Genomic DNA, 20,779 nt, shown 5'->3' with positions numbered 1-20,779 from the left:
GGCTGTATGTAGATTTGCCCATCACTAACACTTCCCTGCCTATGACCATAATGAAAACCACCCCATACCAAACACTTCACCTTGTACTGAGCCTCCTCACCACCATGGCACTTGTATCTGCCACATCACACCCCCTAAGGATAGAAACATGAGACTGATGGCAAGATTGACCAGTCTCCACGAACCATCATCCTACCACAACCATAGAGGCTACATTGATCTATCAAACAAACGCTCTCAACACCTCAAACTTGCCCCTATCCATCTCACCCACATAATAACTAACCAGTCACCATCACAAAGAGTCACCCTAACCAAAAATAAACAACTTCCCACTACTATACCAACTAACACCATAGTACAAACTGGGTCACTCGTCAATGCTAGTACCATGGTAGCCCACGCTACAGACATCTCTGACACAATATCCAATGAGAACCTAGACCTACTGGTCATAACCGAAACCTGGCTCCATGAGGCGGCTGGCCCTGCCATCATGCTAGCAATACCTGATGGCTACAAACTACTAAGAGTCGACAGACCTAATACCAAAGGAGGCGGCCTAGCCATCATTCACAAATCCACCTTACCCATTAGATTAGCTACTTCCTTGCTATTTCAATCATGTGAACTCCTTACTGCTAAACTTCACCTTTCCTGCAACCGAACCCTTACCATGTATGTCATTTACAGACCACATCGACCACTAGGATCCTTTGAAGACTACCTAACTAGTATCTTAACTAATAACACTAAAGACCATGCTCAAATTCTACTTTTGGGAGACATTAACTTGGGCTTTAATGACTGTAATGACAAACACGCCCCATCTGTTGCTACACTATTGAATGACTATGCCCTAACACAAAAAGTCTCCTCCCCTACTCGTATCAAAAGGTAGGACCTTAGACTGGGTTGCTGATCGGAATTGCAACATTAGCATTACCAACATAATGCCACAATCTTGGACTGACCACTACCTTATTGTATTCAATGCCTCACTTGACCTTATCCGACCTAAACCTATACTTGTGGCCCCGCCACTTCCCACTAGAAGTAAAAAAGACATCACAGCAGAACAACTCTTACCCCACCTCCTCTCTACTCTTGACAATCTAGACAACATCACTGACCCCACTTCACTCGTGGAAACCTACAACAGCACGATGATTAAGGCACTTGATTTGATTGCCCCCACCAAAATTCATAAAAGCAAACAACTTTGTCACTTGAACAACTGGTTCACACCACAGTTGAAAGACCTCAGAATTCAAAAAAGAAAGTTACAGTCTATTTGGCAACACTCACCCACTGCGGAGAACAAATTCAAATTAGCCACGCTTGCCAAACAGTATAAAAAGGAAATTATAAGCACCAAAAGGAATACCTTTAACAATTGAATATCTAAGGGTAAATCTGATAACAAGGAACCTTTCTCCATCCTCCGGGAAATGAAATCACCCATACCCCCGACTGATAACATTCCAAAGAATAAAATCTGGTGCACTAATATACAAAATGCCCTCGTGGGTAAAATTAGCTTGCCCCAAACTAAAATTGCTAATAAAAAAGCTTCCCTGCTCCTGCCAACGGAGGCCACACCTCAGTCACAGCTTCCTCTAAACCAGCCTAACACCCCTCACCTATTCAGCTTCAGTCAAATAACTATATTAGAGACAGAAAAAAATCATACTATCTCTAAAGCCGTCTAACTGCAAAGGAGATAACTGCCCTGCCCAAATTATAAAAGATGCAGCTAGAGACCTAGCCCCCTTCATCCCTAAACTCATCAATGCATCCTTTAAGTCTAACCTAGTGCCCAATAACTTAACAATCTTGGGTGCTCCCCTTGCTAAAAAAAAAAAAAAAAAACACTTGACCCTGCAATACCGACAAATTACAGACCCATCACCACCGTCCCATTTTTGCTTAAAATCATTGACAGAGTAGCGTACCTGCAAATTCAGGACTTCTTAGAAACTAACAATCTACTAGGCTCACGGCAATCTGGCTTCCGGCCTCTTCATGGTACAGAAACAGCCCTGATTGACCTTAAGACCCAAATTGACGAGTTGAATGACAATGGCAAATCAGCTATGCTACTCCTCCTTGACCTTTCTGCGGCCTTCGACTTGGTAGATCATGCAGTCTTATGCAATCACCTCAGTTCTGCCGCACATTTTTCAAGTGATGCCATAACCTGGGAACAATCCTTCCTTGCAAACCGGACAATGAGAGTCTTCTCCCCTCTAGCAGCCGCTGATCCCACACAAGTTTCATGCGGTGTCCCTCAAGGATCATGTGTATCTCCGACGATGTACAACATCTTTACTAAACCTTTGTTTGACAAGTTGGACAGACTGGGTGTCATCTACACTAATTACGCAGATGACACTCAGATCCTTATCCCCCTTTCAGGCAACTACTTGGAAGACACGGCCTTAGTAAACAAGATATATCTCCTCATTCAGGCATGGATGGCATCTCACGGCCTCTGCTTGAATGACAAAACTGAGATACTGATCCTCAGCTCAGAGTTGGCCATCAAAAAACTTGACCCAAACTATGCGTCATTGAACATCGACAACAATGTCATCAAAGTAATGCCTGCAGTCAAAACCCTCGGGGTCTACCTTACTCAGCGCTCACCTTCAAGAAACAAATTAACTCACTAGCATCCTCCACTGCATATACTTGTAAACTGATCCGTGCATGTAGACCATTTCTAACTGAAACTAGCTGCATCACTCTAGCTAATGCACTCATCATATCCAAGCTGGATTACTGTAATGCTCTACATGCAAGATCTAACAAATATATCCTTGATAAACTTCAAACTCTCCAAAATAACGCTATTAGAGTAGCTTTAAACATTCCTAATAGAGCTCATATCTCCACCATCCATTGGCTAAAAATCAAAGATAGGATTGCCCTTAAAACCCTCTCCCTCACCTCTAAATGCCTTAACAATATAGCGCCCCCTTACCTAGCAAACAGAGTCAACAAAAGAATATCAAACGGTCCCACTAGAATGACCAATGCCTATACTTTAGTGGTGCCTAGATACAAAAAGCGCACAGCTGGCAGCTCTAGCTTTCCTGTCATAGCTGCTCAAACCTGGAACAGACTCCCTCTTGATCTCAGAATGGACCAACCCTATCCCAGTTTCAGGCGGAAAGTCCTCACCTGGATACGCTCCAATGACACTTAGCTTGACCCTACTGCCACTTACCCTCGAGACCCTGATGCTTGTAATTAGATTAATTTCTCTCTGGGCATCTTGCTTTATCTGCATTTTTCGTATTCGCTTGTACATGCACCTTGTTTCTATTTTAACTGTATAAATGCATTTTCCTGTAACCAAGTTTTCAAGTATCCTTGTACTGTCCGCACCCAGCTACCCTTTTTGGGTTTGGTTTTTGCGCTATACCAAATAAACAAACAAACGACCCTGATCCGCCTCTGACACCGCTGGAACCTATACAATTCCTTCCTAAATCAGATGCCATTAAGGGATTCCATTGCTACAGTGATACCGAACTTCTTCCAGGAAAACCCGACAGAAGACACTTCCCCAGCTAACACTTGGGACGCTATGAAAGCAGTAGTGCGAGGTGAATAGATCGCACACGGGGCAGCATTCCACAAGTGCAAACAGACTCGCATGGAGCTTGAGGAGGAGGTCCGAACATCCAAGCCCACCATAAGCGTAAAGGCTGGTCCCAGAGGACCCAGCGCGCCCTCAGATAACCCATCAGAAGCTGGAGGCACACTATGCCAAGGAACCAGCTCACCTACTGGCCAAATCCAAGCAAGGCTACTATGCCAAGAAAAATAAAGCGAACAAACGTTTGGTGGAGAAATTGGCTAAGACAAAGGAACACCACCATAGTGGGCCTCCGCAACCGTCAGGGCAAGGTCCAATATGCTGACCGAGAGAAGCTACGATTGGCAGTGACCCACCTCTCTGAAACAATGTCAGCGACGCCCCGAGACCAAGCAGAACAGCTGCCATACCTGCTGGAGGCCACCCTTCCACAGCTCGAGGAACCCGACAGAGGGACTGGATGCCCTGATCACTGGTCAGGAGGTGGAGGCTGCAATCAAGTGTCTTAAGTCTAGAGCCCCAGGCGGGTTCACGACAAGGTTCTATAAAGTGTGCTGTCCCCAACTGGTGGCCCCGCTAACAGCCATCTTTAACTAATTTGGGGTCTCGGGTGCCATCACCCAGTCAATGCAGGAATCCATAACCGTGCTGTTGCTCAAACCCAGCAAAGTTCCCTGGGACAATAGTTCATACAGGCCCATTTCCCTACAGAACATTGATGGTAACATTTATCCGAAGGTTTTAGCGAACTGCTTGCCAGATGTCCTACCCACTGATAAGCCCGGACCAAAACAGGTTCATAATGCATAGATCAACCAGGGACAACATCCGTAGGGCCCCAAACCTAGTGGACATAGCAACCCAAGACTCGCATAAATTGTCCCCGTTGGCTTTGGACGCCTCCAAAGCCTCAATAGACTGGGCCTTTCTACAACTTACCCTAGAAGCTTTCCATTTTGGCCAGAGTTTTCGCAAATTAGTCCTGGCAAACTACCAGTCCCCTAAAACTCTTCTCCGGTTAACCACAACCTCTCAGATCTGATCCCCTTAACCTGCGGAACCAGACAGGGATGCCCCCTATCCCCTCTTCTATTTGCCCTAGTAATGGAGCCTTTCACCCATCGGGTTCGGCAGGACGAGAGCATCAAGGGCCTTCCCATCGGAGCCTCCCAGCACAAGATCTCACTATGTTGATGATGTGCTGCTATCCATAACAGATATTCAGCATTCCCCAACGTCAGCCCTTAAAAAGCTCTGCAGATTCGGGAGGGTGCCGGCATTCAATATTAATTTTGGGAAATCAGCAGCCCTGGGGGTTAGGTCTAGAACCCAGGGATCGCAAGACCCTAGAGCCCTTATGCCCAATCCAATGGAGCAAGAAATCAATTCCCTATCTGGGCGTCCAGATCCCTGCCTGCCCTAGAGGCATATACTTACTGGACTTTCCCCCACTCTTCAAAGAGCTGGAGAAAGACCTTGAACGATGGACCACACAAGAGATCTCTCTTATTGGGTGGATCCTCACCTGCAAGATGAATCTCCTCCCACGCTTCCTCAATGCCTGCTCTTCTCTGCCCACTTCGATCCCACTACCCGCCCTCATGCATATGCAGCGGAAAATGCTTTGGTTTATATGGAAAGGTAGGAAGGCAAGGATATCCCAAAAGGCCATGATGTGCAACGCCCGATTGGGAGGCTTGGGGGTCCTCGACCTACGTAAATATCAAATAGTGGCACAACTGGCTCCTGTTCAGGTGTGGGCCGTGGCAACCAGAGCTCCGAGATGGGTGGAGCTGGAGCAGTTCCACCTCTCACTCCCTCTTCACTTCCTTCCCCATGTTCCAACCCCGTTGCGGAAGACCTGGGTGGGGATCTTGGCCTCCACCACACACCCTTAAAACACGGGACTGGGCATTCAAACACAAGAGTACTCCGCAGGGAGCCGGTTGAGAAGTATCCCGCCCGCGGTTGGCGAGTGTCCAGACGTGGTCCAGACGAGGGGAGGTGGCGAGCCGCTTGGAGGGGTGCACGCAGTCGAGCGGCCCTGCATCGAGAGAACTTGGTGAGCATGACACACACAACGAGCAATGAGAAATTGTGAGGGAGGCGGAGGAAGTAAATAAGGGAGGAGGGAGGTATTGTACAGATGCGCGGCGAAGGTTTAACAACTGAGTGTTGCTAATGGAATGAATGGTGGCGAGACGGTTGCGAGAGCAGTCGGCTACGTCACGCGAAAGAGGGGGGCGGAGCACGAAACATCACGTGTGGCCGCTCGTAGACACTGATTGGCCTAAGTCGCGACTAACGTGTAGGGGTGGATGTGTGTGGTTTCCTACGATTTGGCATTTATTGATCAATGAGTAGATGAGGTTCCCTATTGTTCGAGCAAGAAACTCGATAGGTAGATGACGAGATTCCCTATTGTTCGAGCAAGAAACTCGATAGGTAGATGACGTTTCCCTGTAGGCGGTGGCTAGTTGCATAGTTGCCCAATACGGAAGATAATTGGCTGGTTAAGCCCTCCTGTTGAGGGGCGTATCACACGCGAGGCGACGCAGTGTGCGCAGTCCGATTATATTATTGATGAGATTACCTTGTTCCAGGAGAGACAGGAAGACAGCTATAGGGTTAGCGGGGGTAGATTGCAAGTGTATTTTGAAATTAATAATGAGAATGTACCAGTAGCGTAAAGACATCGGTGACGTCACCAGTAGGGATTTAATAGGATATCGCGAGCACAAGGAACATTGGGTTTTGAAAGTGGTGGGGAAGAGAAAAATGATAAGGGAGCGGATACGAAGATAAACGATAACGAGTGGATCGGAAGAGGAGAAGGGGAGAGGGGCGTGGCTGCGCACGGAGAACGCCGGCCACGGCAAGTGTAAAAAGGGGAGGAGAACGAGGAATAAGGACGACTGTATAAGATCGTTGTAAGGGGTACGCAGCCACAGGGGGCTGCGTGCGCCTCGGCCGCAGGGGGCCGTAGGGGAAGGAATATACAATACAAAATTATACATATATATATTTGTGTTTTATTATTTTTTGTTTTTTATTAATTATTATTATTGCATAATTTGTTAAGGATTGTCGTAAGTCCCCACATTTACGGGGCCAGGTAAACAATATAAGGTTGTAAATTGCAAACTGATAGTGAAGGGAGGAGTAACAAGTGGGGCACCACTATGTCATATGGGACAGGGTTGGGAGGGTGGGGGAACACCCTCACTACCCCACTACAACACATATGCACCACACTGCCACCCCATAGGGAGAAATTAATTAAGTACAGCATAGAGTGGACCCAGGGGACGGATAACAAAATGTTAACACCATGGCCGCCTAATGGTAGTTTCGATCCGTATGCCCAACATTCATTGCTAAACCATCTGCACAATACATACAAGGGGAAGAAGTTGGCGAGCCATGTGGAGGTGTTTAACTTATGGAGGATGTTCCAGGGGTCCCGACCAGGACCAAATGGAATGTTCTCTATGGGAGAAACACCGGAAGTAAAGGAGATTAAGAAAGAGGGAACGGATGGGGAAAAGGGGTGTGAAAGGACAAAGAATACGGGGAATGAAGGAGAGGGAGGAGAAAAGATTGATAAATTAGAAAACATAAAAAAGGAACCGAGCAACGAGATACCCATAACACCGGGAGTGAAAACAGAGGGAGAAGGGTTGTACCCTTTAAGAGAATTAGGAGAAATAGAAGGACAGTTAAGGGCGGCTGAAAGATACTCGAACCCGGCATACAGCCCTCCACCATATGTGGCTCATAGGAAGATGATAGTGGGGGAGGGGAGGATTGGAGAAGAGCAGATTGTAGAGATAGGACATGATGAGTGGGTAGCTGCACAGATATTATTAAAATTACGGGGTTCACTAACGGGAGAAGAGAGGGAGGCAGTAAAGAGAACAGACGAGGATAGTACAAGGGAGAGTGAGATGAAGGGGGAGGAGCTATTACGACAGAGAAGAGATTTTGGAGGAAAAATTGGCAAAGCTAAGGGATGAGCAGAATGAATTAATAAAACAGCTTGAGAAGGGGGAAAAAGAGAGAGTGAGGAAAAGGAAAGAGGGTAAAGACGAATTGGACAAATTAAGGGAACGAAATGAGGAGCAAAGGATAGAAGCTGAAAGGGTAAAAGCAGCAGCAGAAAGGGTGTCAAGAGTAGTGTTGAGAGAAAAAAAGAAGGAAGAAGAAGATAAAGAAAGGGAATTGGAAATATGGAGGAGGAGGGTAGTATCAGAGGCAGCTAAGAAATATGAAGAAGGGAAAGCAATAGAAAGAGAAAGGGTGAAATGGGAAAGAAAGAAAGAAGATGAAAGAATATTGGAACAGATGAGCAACGAAGTGATGGAGGAATTAAAAAGGAAAAGGGAGGAAAATAGTAGGGAGATGGAGGAGAGGAGTGAAGGGGAAAGAGGAGGGAGTAATAAGGAGAGTGAAAAATGGGGGGATGTATATAGAAGTAGAGAAGTAGCAACAACATCAACACCAGGGGGAACAGTTGGTAACAAAGGAAGAGGAGAAATGGAGCCAATAGACTTAGAAACAGTAACAGTAAAAGGGAAAAAGGCAGAGTGGGGGATACCATTTATGACTGATTTTTGCAGTGAGGAGGAAGAAGGAGTAGAGAGGGTAGGAAGAAAGAGTGAAAGGGAAAGCTTAGATAAGCTGTACCTCACTAGAACAAACACTCGCCATGGATCAGTAAGAGAAGGGAGGAGCTGGAACAAAGTGAGGAGAGGGTGCAACAACTAGTGGAGAAACAAACCCATGAAGCCACATCATCGCCATCTCCATCACGCCCTCCCCCATCGCACCCTACATGCTCAACCGCCACACGCTCGCTGCGCACAATAAAGCTTGCGCCCTTCATGGACGAATTGACTCCCTATGCATGTCGGCTTAGAGACCTCCCTAGCCGCAGGCAAGACAGACAAATAAACATACCCATATTAAACACAGGAAATGACGAAAAAAGGGGAAAGGAGGGAGAGGTAGGTAGGAGCAGGGGTAGTAAGGAAGAATTTGAAGTGGTAAAGGAAACGGGGGAAGAGGAGGGGTGTGAGGACTCAATATTATGGAGCATAAAGGGTGACACAGGACACAACTTAATGCCACTGTTGGAGAGAGGAGGGGTTAGACCGCAGTATGTACCTTGGAAGCATACGGATAAAGAAAATATAAAATGTAGGCTCCCATCACTAAGTGGAGGTGCGGGTAAGTGGATATATGAAATGGAAAAACACACCGCAGGACAGAAACTAGCAGTGGGAGATGTGAAGGGCCTGTTAATATCAATATTAGGGGATAGAGCGGACGACATCTGGAAGAGAGCGGGATTCCATGGGGTAACAATAACGAACACATCGCATGATGGGGCGCCATTTGCAAACTGCAGACATGCGCTATGGCAGGCACTGAGAGTACAGTACCCAGACACATCAGACATAGGAGCAATTACTTCCCGTAAGATGCGTGAGAATGAGGATCCTGTCGATTATATCCAGGATATTCAAGAGAAGTGGCGCATGGAAACTAGAGAACAATGGGATAAAACACCAGCCATATTTTATCATATACTAGTACAAGGGCTCCCAGAAGGAGTTCAGAAACAACTAAAGAAAGTAGTGGGAATGGAAGCAAAACCATGGCCAGAAATACAGATGACTATAGTACATCATTGCAGGATATGGCAAGGAAAAATGAAACAAAAGGAAGAGGACAGGAAAACAGAAGAGGCCAAACTAGTACAGAAAAAACTCACTAAATACACAATGGAAGGGGCACTAATAACTGCGCCCACACCAATGGCCCAAAGCCCCACACAAGTAGTGGCTGCACAAGATCCATCTCCAATAGCACCTCCACAAAGTATAATACAGCAAGTGCCGCCACTGCAATTACACGCACCAAACGTGGGAGGAGGATACCCAATGCAAGGAGCTGGGTATTAGTTATAACAGGGGGAGAGGAGGATTTATGAGAGGGAGAGGATACGGATATAATACCCAACAGCAGGTGGGGGGACTTGGAAATTCCTACCCCACAGGGCAACCGCTATCCCAGGACAACACAGGGAGCTTCCCATGGCAGAGCAGAGAACCACCCGTGTGTTGGAGTTGTGGACTACTAGGACACATGTCACGTACGTGTAGGGTCAGGCCAGGAACACCAGCATGGAATGAGCAGGCACAACCTAGGCCACCACAAGAACAGCAGGGCATACAACAACAACAAATAACGCAACAACAGCCACAAACATATTCACTGCCACAACAGCAATTAACACAACAACAGCCACTGCCACAACAACAAGTAGCGCTAACACAACAACCCCAAACTGAACAAACGCAATTGGGTAGGGTGACGGTCTTGGGACACAACCCTTACACAGGGAATGGCCAATCATTGTACCCCCAATAGGACAGCCCACAGACGGCCTTGGTGTGTCCCATCCTGTCAGTAACACCTAATAGTGCGGAGGAGCCACGCATAGAGGTAACGATAGGTGACAAAAAGTTATCATTCCTTGTTGACACCGGGGCAACCCGGTCTTGCATAAGGGAAGGTAAATTTAAGATGTCAGGCGAAGCCATGAACACCCAAGGATTTTCTGGGGCTAAAGGATTGGTTCCTTTTACTGATAACGTTCCCTTATCTATCGGAGATTATGATCTGTCAGTTCCACTTTTGTATTATAGTGCCTCACCAGTAAATATACTGGGGAGGGACATAATGAATAGGTTAAATATGACAATATCCTTTACAGAGGATGGTATAATTTGCTCTACTCCAGGGATTAACATGCTAGCAGCACGACAGATTATGCAAGCATACTGCGGGCAGACAGCAATTAGGGCGAAACCAGTAGATGGCGAGCTATTCCAGTATGGAACAGACATGGCATTTGCATGGATGCCAGGGATAGAAGGGAAAATATGGAGGAGGCCAGCAGCTTATCTGTTCCGACCAGAAACACCTGTTAATGAACAAGAAGGAAAGGTGTTTGTAATAGACATTGAGAGCATTATTGCAACAGCTGAGTATATTGCTGTGCACGCCCAAGACAAAGAAGGAAGAGCATGGAGGGCAGTGATAGCACTAGCAGAAGGATGTAGGTTGACCCAGGTGTCAGATGAGGAGCTGTTTTGTGAAGAAAAGGAGGAGGGGGAAATGGTGTTCATGATGAGTGTAGAAATATGGTTAAGAGTGGCTCACAAACAAATAGCGCAGAAAATTGCGATGGCACTTGAGGCACCTGCATGCACCCCAGTCCCTTTCTTTAAGGAGGATATGTCAAAGGTGCCCAAATCATTATGGACCATTAGCCCTTATGACGTAGGATGCATAAAAAGCATAGGGGGTGTACGGATAAAATTGAAAAAAGGTGCCATACTACCAAGAGTAAAGCAGTACCCATTGTCAAAAGAGGCAGATGAGGGCATATATGAAACTATAACGGCCCTTATAAACAATGGCATATTGGTCCCCTCAGAATCACCATGTAACACGGCTGTGTACCCAGTGCGCAAGGCTAAAGGGGGGTCTTGGCGCTTCATACAGGACCTCAGGCCCTTGAACAACATAGTGGAAGCAGAATATCCAGTAACAGCAAACCCGGCCACAATATTGTGTGGCATTCCAGCAGAAGCATCACGATTTACAGTAATAGACCTTAAAAATGCATTTTTCTCAATACCATTACACCCCGACTCACAAGATTTGACAAGTTTCACTTACCGAAATACAAAATGGAAACATACCAGGTTACCACAGGGGTATTGTGAATCACCCTCAATTTTCAATAGAGTAATACAGATGGATTTGGGTAACGTTGAGGTGGAAAGCACAGTGTTACAGTATGTGGATGACATAATAATTTGCAGTATAAACGAAAGTAAATGCAGAGAGGACTCTTTAAAAATGTTGACTATATTGGCTGAAAAGGGGTATAAGGTAGACATGGAAAAAATACAATACTGTCAGGAACAGGTACTTTACATTGGCCAACTGATATCCCAACATGGAAGAAAGATTGCACCACAAAGAGCACAGGCCATCTCAAGCACTCCCATGCCACAGACAGAGAACTGCAGCAATTTCTGGGGTTATGCAACTACTGTAGGGCATGGGTATTTGATTACAGCTCATACATAGGACCCCTGCTTGAGGGTTTGAAGGAAGCAAATAAAGGGGAGAAAAAGTTGGGGTGGACTATGGAAATGAGGGAGGCATTTGACGAATTGAAGGACGCAATATCAACAGCTCCAGTACTGGCATCCCAAGACTATGAGCGACGCTTTTTTATATTTTCACATTGCGACTCAGCAGTAATGAAAGCAGTATTGGCCCAAAAAACAAGCATGGGCTATAAACCAGTAGCATTTTATAGCGGTCACTTAGACCCCGTGATGTTAGGCCACTTCCCTTGCGAACAAGGTCTCGCTGCAGCTGCTTTTGCAGTAGAAAAGGCATCAGCAATAACCATGGGGTGTCCAACTACACTGTTTGTGGAACATGCACTATTTGCAATATTGAATAAACCCAAGTCAACACTAACGACACAAAGGGCATCAGGTTATGAGATCATTTTGTCTAGGGCTGAACTAGCGATTGTTAGATGTAGCTCTGTTAACCCTGCAAGATTTCTAGCAGAAATAATTGAGGAGGGAGATTACGCCCACGACTGCACCCAACTAAATGAAATATATTCAGGTACTAGAAAAGTTGAAGAAAATGCACTAGAGGGAGGTGAGCTTTTGTTTATCGATGGGTCATCAACTATTGATCAAGGAGATGGGATACGGAGAACTGGGGCAGCAGTGGTAAAAATGATGGAGGCTCCGGTGTGTGTGGCTATGAAGTGTGTACAGTTACCACAGCATTACTCTGCTCAAGCCGCTGAACTAGTTGCACTAATATTGGCATTAAAGGAAAGTTTTAACAAACGTGTAACAATATATTCCGACAGTGCATATGTTACATCCACTGTCCACTCAGGGCTATCAAAATGGAGGAGAAGAGGGTTTAGGAGAGCTGATGGCACTCCAGTGCAACATGCCCTCTTGTTGGCCGAATTAATTGAAGTAATAAGCGACCCCCAAGAGCTAGCCCTAGTAAAATGCACCGCACACACCAATGGTGAAGACCACGTCTCAAAAGGGAATGCAGCAGCAGACGCACATGCGAAATATGCTGCATACTTTGGTGAGATATGGAACCCCACAGACTCACAGAGAGGGAAAGGGAGGGGAATGGCTAGGGAGATGTTAATAAGAGAAGGGTACACCCATCTCCCAGCCACACAGATTATGGAATTACAAGCAGCAGCACCAATGGCCGAAAAGGAAATATGGGTAAAAAGAGGATGTACAATGTCACCAACCGACGCACTATGGCGCCAGGGTGGTACTGGGAAAGTTGTAATACCGTTGACACTTTTAAATACCGCCCTGAGCCAATTACATCACCCAGCCCATACAGGCAAGGAAATAATTGCAGCACGAATTAGAGAAGATTGGTTCTGTCCCGAGTTAAATTGTCATGTGTCAAAGTTTATCAGCAATTGTCTCACCTGCCAACAGTTTACGGCCGGTCATACCCTAAAAGTGATAAGAGGTACCATACCCCGGCCAGAAGGACCTTTTCGGCACCTTCACATTGACTATGTTGATATGATCAACATATGTCAAGGTAATAGGTACATGATTGTAGTAGTATGCCCATTTTCTAGGTGGATTGAAGCAGGGCCCTGTTCACACCCAGATGCATTTAGAGCAGCCAAATTCATAGTAAGGGAGGTCTTCCCCAGGTGGGGAGTGTGCGAGGTGTTAAGATCAGACAACGGCCCACATTTCGCAAACGAAATGTTCCAACATATCACAGCCCTGCTGAGCATAAAGCACAAATTTGCATGTGCATATCACCCACAGGCTAACGGTGTATGTGAAGGCCTAAATGGCTTATTGAAGGAGGCAATTGCAAAGATACAACAAACAACAAAGAAAAGTTGGTTGTATTGCCTTCCGTTAGCCTTATTCGAACTAAGGAACAGGCCAGGGTCCGACCACCACCTCACCCCACACGAGGTGGTTACTGGACGTCAAATGCGCCTTCCCCTAACGCCAACGTCAAGGGCATTCACTGACCACGAAAGTTCAGCGAGTGTACTAGGTGATGAAATGTATCAATATGTGTCGTCTTTGATTACTAGTGTTGTGTTTGTGTCTCAACAGCTCGAGCGCACGCGGGGCGGGTCCACCAGAAATAAAGAAGAAGGCGCCAGTACAGAATTAGAAAAAGAGAACTTGTGCAAACTTGCCAAAGGTGACCACGTGCTACTTCGCAATTTCAATAGAAGGTGGAACGACAAAAGGTTCACCGGCCCACATCTGGTAGAAGACGTATCAACAAGAGCAGTAAAACTAAAGGACAAGCGTGCCTGGAACCACCTACATGATGTAAAGATATACAAACTGCAGACCCGCCCCAGCGCCAACGACAGGTCCATTGGAAAAACAGCAACAACATCCCCGACAGCGGAAGGAAGTTCTACCACAGACGACGACCCAATTGTTCCCTTACCGTGTCACTACCCAACTACCCCAGAGACAACAACTGACGAAGAAAGGGGTGATCACTACACTGCCCACCCCATGGTCACACGTTCAAAGAGTAAAAATACTTCCGCCATCTGAGCGCTAAAACCCCCCCCCCCCGCCCATTGACTGCCAAGGACAGTTGTAACTTAAACTGAAAGCCACTGGCCGCACAAATACACATGTAAACACGTGAATGTTCTCTTTTTCTCTCGCACATACAGGAACTGCGTATTATTATATAAATGCAACTTAAACTGAATGTTCTCTCGCACAAATACACATGTAAACACGTGAATGTTCTCTTTTTTCTCTCGCACATACAGGAACTGCGTATTATTGTATTGTTAAGTAGAAAGCTAACTAACAAGTCCACTGTCCAGGCGTAGATGGTACTCCCAGACGATAACTACCCAGGAGAATTGTCACACCAATTTGTATACGAAATAAAAAGGCCAACATACCTAAAAAGAAGAAGGGTACGTGTCTACTACACAGCCTTCCTCCTGGCCATAGAATATTACATGCCCCACCTCCGCCCATACTTGCCGGTCCTAAGAGACCAATCACTTAGAGTAGCGTGGGAGCAGCTCTTCACCTGGGCACTGAATGACTATTTGATAGGGAGAGCTTAAATAAAACAAAACTAACATCTAAAAACGAGCATTTCTGAGAATTTTTAGGCGGGCAACTTTAACGTCGCAAGAATACGCTGCCAGGACTGCTGCAAGGTAAGAGCAAAATGCCGGTGAGATTAGCAATTGTAATAAAAATAATAGGAATAGGGATTTTGATGATCACCGGATTTTTGGCTGCCTCTGTCTGGCAGTACAGCTGTGCTATCAATTTTGTTGCTGCACCCAAACCTAATATACCCCCGTTCCTTGCTGCAACAGGTGTTACGTCAGGTGGTAGTAGTAACATTGCACCCAAGCAAAATAGAGTTAAACGCAGCACATACTAAGACAATAAAGGTATTGATAATTATGTACAAGATTCAGCACACGTCACAAACAACATATGGTACCAACACATGACCCGCATTGGTAAGCAGACAACTGAGGATAGCTGCTACATCTGCTCATTAATACCATACGCCATGAGTGCTTCACGAACATTTGTTGCCACAGAAATAAATGAGAAGACAGCGCAGTGCATAATATACTTGGCACTGTTCCAGACGAAAGGAAGATTCCAAGGAACTGTAGTGCACATGACATGGAAAACACGAGACTCATACCCATATGAAAACAACTTCCTCAAAACCTACTTGAGTTATCACAAGACCAGTTTACATGCTGAAGCATTCAAATATATAACAAGTGGCCCTGCAAAAGGAGAAACACAGAAAGTAACACTGCAGTATCTACCATGTGATTGGTACGCCACTGAAGTTCCGGGTAAACAAGGATGCTGGGAGAGGCCGCTACTGACGATAACAGGAAAGGTGTATCTGGACAACAGCTGGGAGATAGGAGTGATTGGCAGCAACATGGTAACAAAAGAAACTATCTCAACCATCGAGACACACAATCACCGATGTTGGACGACGTGGATCAAGTATGTACCAATGCTCACGTGGGTAGAAGATGAAGACCCAATAACGATACTACCGTTGACTGCGCCCAAGGTATGCTACCAGCATAAAGGAGAGGTGGACGTAGGATATAACACCAATTGCGCAAGTGTGACGGAGTTACCTGAGGGGGGAGCGGGAACAGCAGTAATAATGGACCATTATTGGGCCTGTGGAGAAAAGGCATACCATACACTGCCTCCCCTGTGGAATGGTGTGTGCACAATGGTACACGTCAATGTACCATCACTAGTGGTACCTAAGAAGCACGTCAATGTGGCGAAATTTCCTAGAATGAATGAAGGGGATAAGAGAAGAAAGATCTGCACCACTTCAGGAGGAGCAAGGGAACAGGACCAACAGCAATGACACTGTCCTAAATAGAAGAAAAAGACAAGGAGAGCCGCTGACAGGAAATTACCTGTGGGGAAGGTCGGAAACGGCACTAACATCAATACCGCCAGAACACAGGCTATTTAGCAGAGCAGCAATGTTCTTCTCCTCAATAATACACCCGGGACTACAGGCTTACGCAAACGCAAAATGGCTCCAAATAACTAGATGGGAACTAATGATGACCATCAATTCTACAGTAAATGGGTTCAACGCAATAAAAGGAGCTGCGAGCTGTAAGGATGGTAGCACTCCAGAACAGATATGTATTGGACCTTCTCACAGCAATGGAGGGAGGAGTTTGTGCAAAGATAGGACAATCATGCTGCACGTTCATACCTGCCAATGATGCTGACAATGGTACACTGACAGAAGCAGTTTCGCAATTGGCCCAGATGCACTCCAAAATGATGGATGAAAGCAACGGTGTGAACAAGGATAAGAGCTGGTTTTCACTATTATGGTCATGGATGCCATCCTGGCTGTCAGATGGACTGAAAATAATAGTGGGCTGTACTATATTGGCTGGAGCTACCCTGATCATAATTAGATTTTGGAAGGCACGAAAGGCACGCACTACTGACGAGTTGCTGGAAATGGTGGGAATGCACCCCTTGATGCCAGCAGATGACGGCCAGCATACAGGTGTAATAATACAGGAGAGGGAGAAGCTGCGCACCCAAATAATTACCAACCATCTAGATCCACCATCAGTGAAGATCGAGAACCCAAGAAACCCCAGGAGCTACGTAGGAAGATGGGTATACTGTATTCCTGGAGGTACCTGTGAATATATGTATTGGTCGTTTGAAGATCATGTAAACCACTATGGACATCTCGGAGGAATAACTAAGATATGGCGAGTAAGAGGAGATAACGAGAAGGATATGTTTGTGGTCGACAAGTCGACCAGAGGGGGGACTGAAGTGGGAGAATGGAAGACCAGGCTCCCGTCCTTCGCCTCTCGCGCTTGGCCTAGAGGGTCACGACCCAAACACCCGCCACGAGAAGAGTTTGTCCATTTACCAGACGACCAGATACCCTGGTACAGGAACATACGGATGTGTCCATCTGCTTGCCCAGCAGCCCGCACTGGCCATGCCGACACCTGCGGCACGGATCAACTAGACTAAACTCTACACGTCGTTAGAGATGCCATGACGACCTAGACAACGGGAAGCACATCTGTACAAATGTACACACTGGACATTCCCACACCAACCTACACGAAGAATATACTTAGTGCTATGACGTAGGCGACAGGCATATTCACGGACGTGCATCTTTATTATTTTTACATAGGCTTTCAGAACGCAGAAACGCAAGACGCGTCATGAACTCTTTTACTAGCTTGCTCACGCTTCTCTTGAAACCAGTTACCGCCATGAGAAGTATAATGAAGACAATACTGGTCATGAAATTATATGCTCCTATAACCTAAAGCACCTGTGCACCAAACGGACAACTTATGCACCAGGCCCAAGTAGGCCTCAAACAAGAGCTCCCGTGGACATCAACAAGGCAAGAGTCAGTTGCTGATCCTGCAGAATGAGCTCGGCGAAGCAACCAGCCAAGGTCGCAATGTTGCAAACCCACGTTCCAAGAGCAAATCATCAAAGGCACGATGTTGCAAACTCGTACTCCGCGCACCAACGTTAAAGTCACACCGACAAATTAAACCAGACGCAGTAGAAAAACAATATTAATTGTGCAGAATTCTGCCTCTTTCACGGTCCCTCCCCACGTGACCAAGCCGAACCTGACGAGATGCCAAACCCAGGAGAACAGAGGCGTCTGGATCCCTCGCTACGAGACACTGGCAGATACACTTGAAAGGCTCAATGGACATCTGCAACAGTGGGAGCGGTCCCCCGTCCAGCTATGAATAAGTCCTCACATTGTCTGCATGTACCCATAGTGAAACATTGTTGCAACTTACAGGTACACCGAGAGCTGGGAACGACGGTGGTCCCAGGCTGGGAAGCTCACGGGCGCACCAATCAGAACATGGGGCTCTTATCACTGACGCCAGCAAATTTAGCCAATCCTCAGGAGTCTTCATGTAACAATTCTCATGTATCTAATTGTAGGGACAACCCAGATATACCACCTGACTACACCTTGTCCACTAATATCTTTCTCTATATGTGTGCTATACTAACCCTACCACTCGAACACCCAATTAAGAGTGGCGATAGGTTTTTTGTTAACTTTCTGAAGTGACGCAAGTAGCGCGTCATAATACAGTAAAAGGGGCCTGCGAGCCCCACGATTGTGTGTGTGTCAGGACGAACGCGTACGCTCCTTGACCCATCCCTGCCGTTTGTCTAATAAACAGCAGAGTCACCTTGCTCCTTGTGTGCGTCTCATACTCCATCTCATCTCATCTGGGATATACACGGGAGGAGTTGGGGCCTCCCTGCCTGGAGGTCCGCGGACGGCCCGGCCGACCCCGGCAGAATTTCCCCCCCCGACACGCCCTTCCTCCCTGATCTTGCACAATCGTTTTTTTTCTCCAGGGTCTCACCCACTGAACTTCAAAAACTGGACTACCGGGGGGTCTGGAATCTTTGTGACAACCTTTCGAGAATGGCCATCCCTGCATTTTTGAACAATGCAAAGCTGCCTTTCGACTAACTGAAACGGATAGGTTTTCTTATTCGCAACTTCGATATTGGTGTTCTCATCCACAGACCCCGACAGGCAGCTACGCGTACCCCCCAGCCCATCTCAACTCACTCTGAAGGAGCTGCCAATGAGGGGGAAAAGTATCTGCTCTTTACAAACTGCTTCAGGAGGATACACTTGCCGCCAGAGCCCCCGATATGGCACAATGGGAGGCAGATTTGGGTCACCCTCTGGAAGACCAAACATGGGTAGACGCATGGTCTAGAACTCACTCCTCTTTTTGCATCACTAATCGGGGAAAGTGCCCATAAACTACTTCTGCAATGGTACTACCCCCGACCCATTTGCATTATTTCAGTCTATTGGCCCCTACCCTACCCCCAATGCTGGCACAATTGGGGACAGTCCGGATCATACATCCATATGTGGTGGTCTTGCCCCACCATTCAAGCTTTCTGGTCTCAATGCATCTCTGCTATAGAAGACATCACTCAAGTAGTAATCCCCAAACAGCCAGAATATAATTTTGCTAGGTGCACCAGTACCAGGGACCTAGCCGAGATCGGGGAGAACGGCCAATCTCCTTACAAAGCTGCTATTGGCAGGGCAAAATCACAATTGCCCGCACCTGGAAGACTATTGAGGGCCCTTCTATGACTTTTTGGTGGAGCATACTCTGGGATATCCTGGTCGCAGAGAAAGTTACGGCAGCCAAGGCGGTCTCTTGAACCAATTTACAGACATATTGGCCCCACTTCTGGACTATGACTGGAACTTCCTGGCACTGACCCACAAGCCTCGACTAGCCCGATGGGTCCTACAATCGGGCACAGAACTAACCGCGGACGATCCTGCCCCACCGAGCCAAGAGGAGGATTGAGATGGGGGTGAGGGGGGAGCCTCGGGGGGCTGGGACTGTGCTTACTCGGTCTTATCCATTTGAATCTTAAGAACAATCTGTATTTTACATATGCCTGTACTGTCTCCACTTGTGCAACCCGTTTTAAATAAACATGTTAAAAAAAAATCCAGCCAAAACTTCTTGGCCATCCAGAGGACCCTACAGAAGCAGGACATCTTCATCCAGTGCCCCCTCACCAGAGTCCAGATCTGAGGGAATCAAGCAACTTCTAACCAGAGCTGTTCATTCTTGTTTGGTGCCGATTAGCCCGCCAGACGTCCTCCCTTTCATCTCCACAACCAAGGACCAGGAACAAGGGTCTGCTACACTACAACAGGAAGGCATCCAGCTGGAACAGATTCTTCAGTTCACAGGTACTGTGGTTATTGGGGTACATCTACCTTTTGCCAATTGTGGTGCTTCCTAGCTTGGAGTGTAGTATTAGTCGACCTCAACTCACTTGCACTGGCCTTTCAGCTTGTGCTTCAAGGTGGCTATTCTTAAGCTTCTGTGATTTTCTATTTGAATTAATGACTTTCCTAAAACATTTCCATAGGAGAGAGCATCAGAACTTTGAACTAGCCCATTGACTTTGGCTGTCCTGGCTCCCCAAAGGCCCCTTCTGAACCTATTGGCTTTGGCATTGCTCATTCCCCTTATAGGTTTAAATCGTTGAACACCATTACTGCTGGGATAAACAAAAAACTTCCCATACCCCTCTTGTAGAATCTAACTGTTTTTTAAAAATATGTTCTGATCCAACTAACTTTTCCCTCCTTATAACTCCATATTGCAATGGCGATCACGAATAAGGAACAAGTTACTTACCTGTAACTATTGTTCTCCAGCATGGGTCTGGCATGGATTCACATGCTCATGAATATTCTCAGTTGTCAGGCTGGAAATCCTCAGTAAAAGAAGAAAAAAAAAACAGTTTCACTTACGAACTGGTTTAAAGGCAATCAATGCCCTCTAGGTCATACTGCCCCCAGCCAATGTCTGACCTCTCCCTAAGCCCCTCCTCTGGCAGCCATCTTCAGATTTGAAAAGCATGTAAAGTGACA

The sequence above is a fragment of the Ambystoma mexicanum genome, chromosome 3p, assembly GCF_040938575.1.
Source record: "Ambystoma mexicanum isolate Mex_15411 chromosome 3p, UKY_AmexF1_1, whole genome shotgun sequence".
Taxonomy (NCBI): Eukaryota; Metazoa; Chordata; class Amphibia; order Caudata; family Ambystomatidae; genus Ambystoma; species Ambystoma mexicanum.
This window is presented reverse-complemented; position numbering follows the sequence as displayed.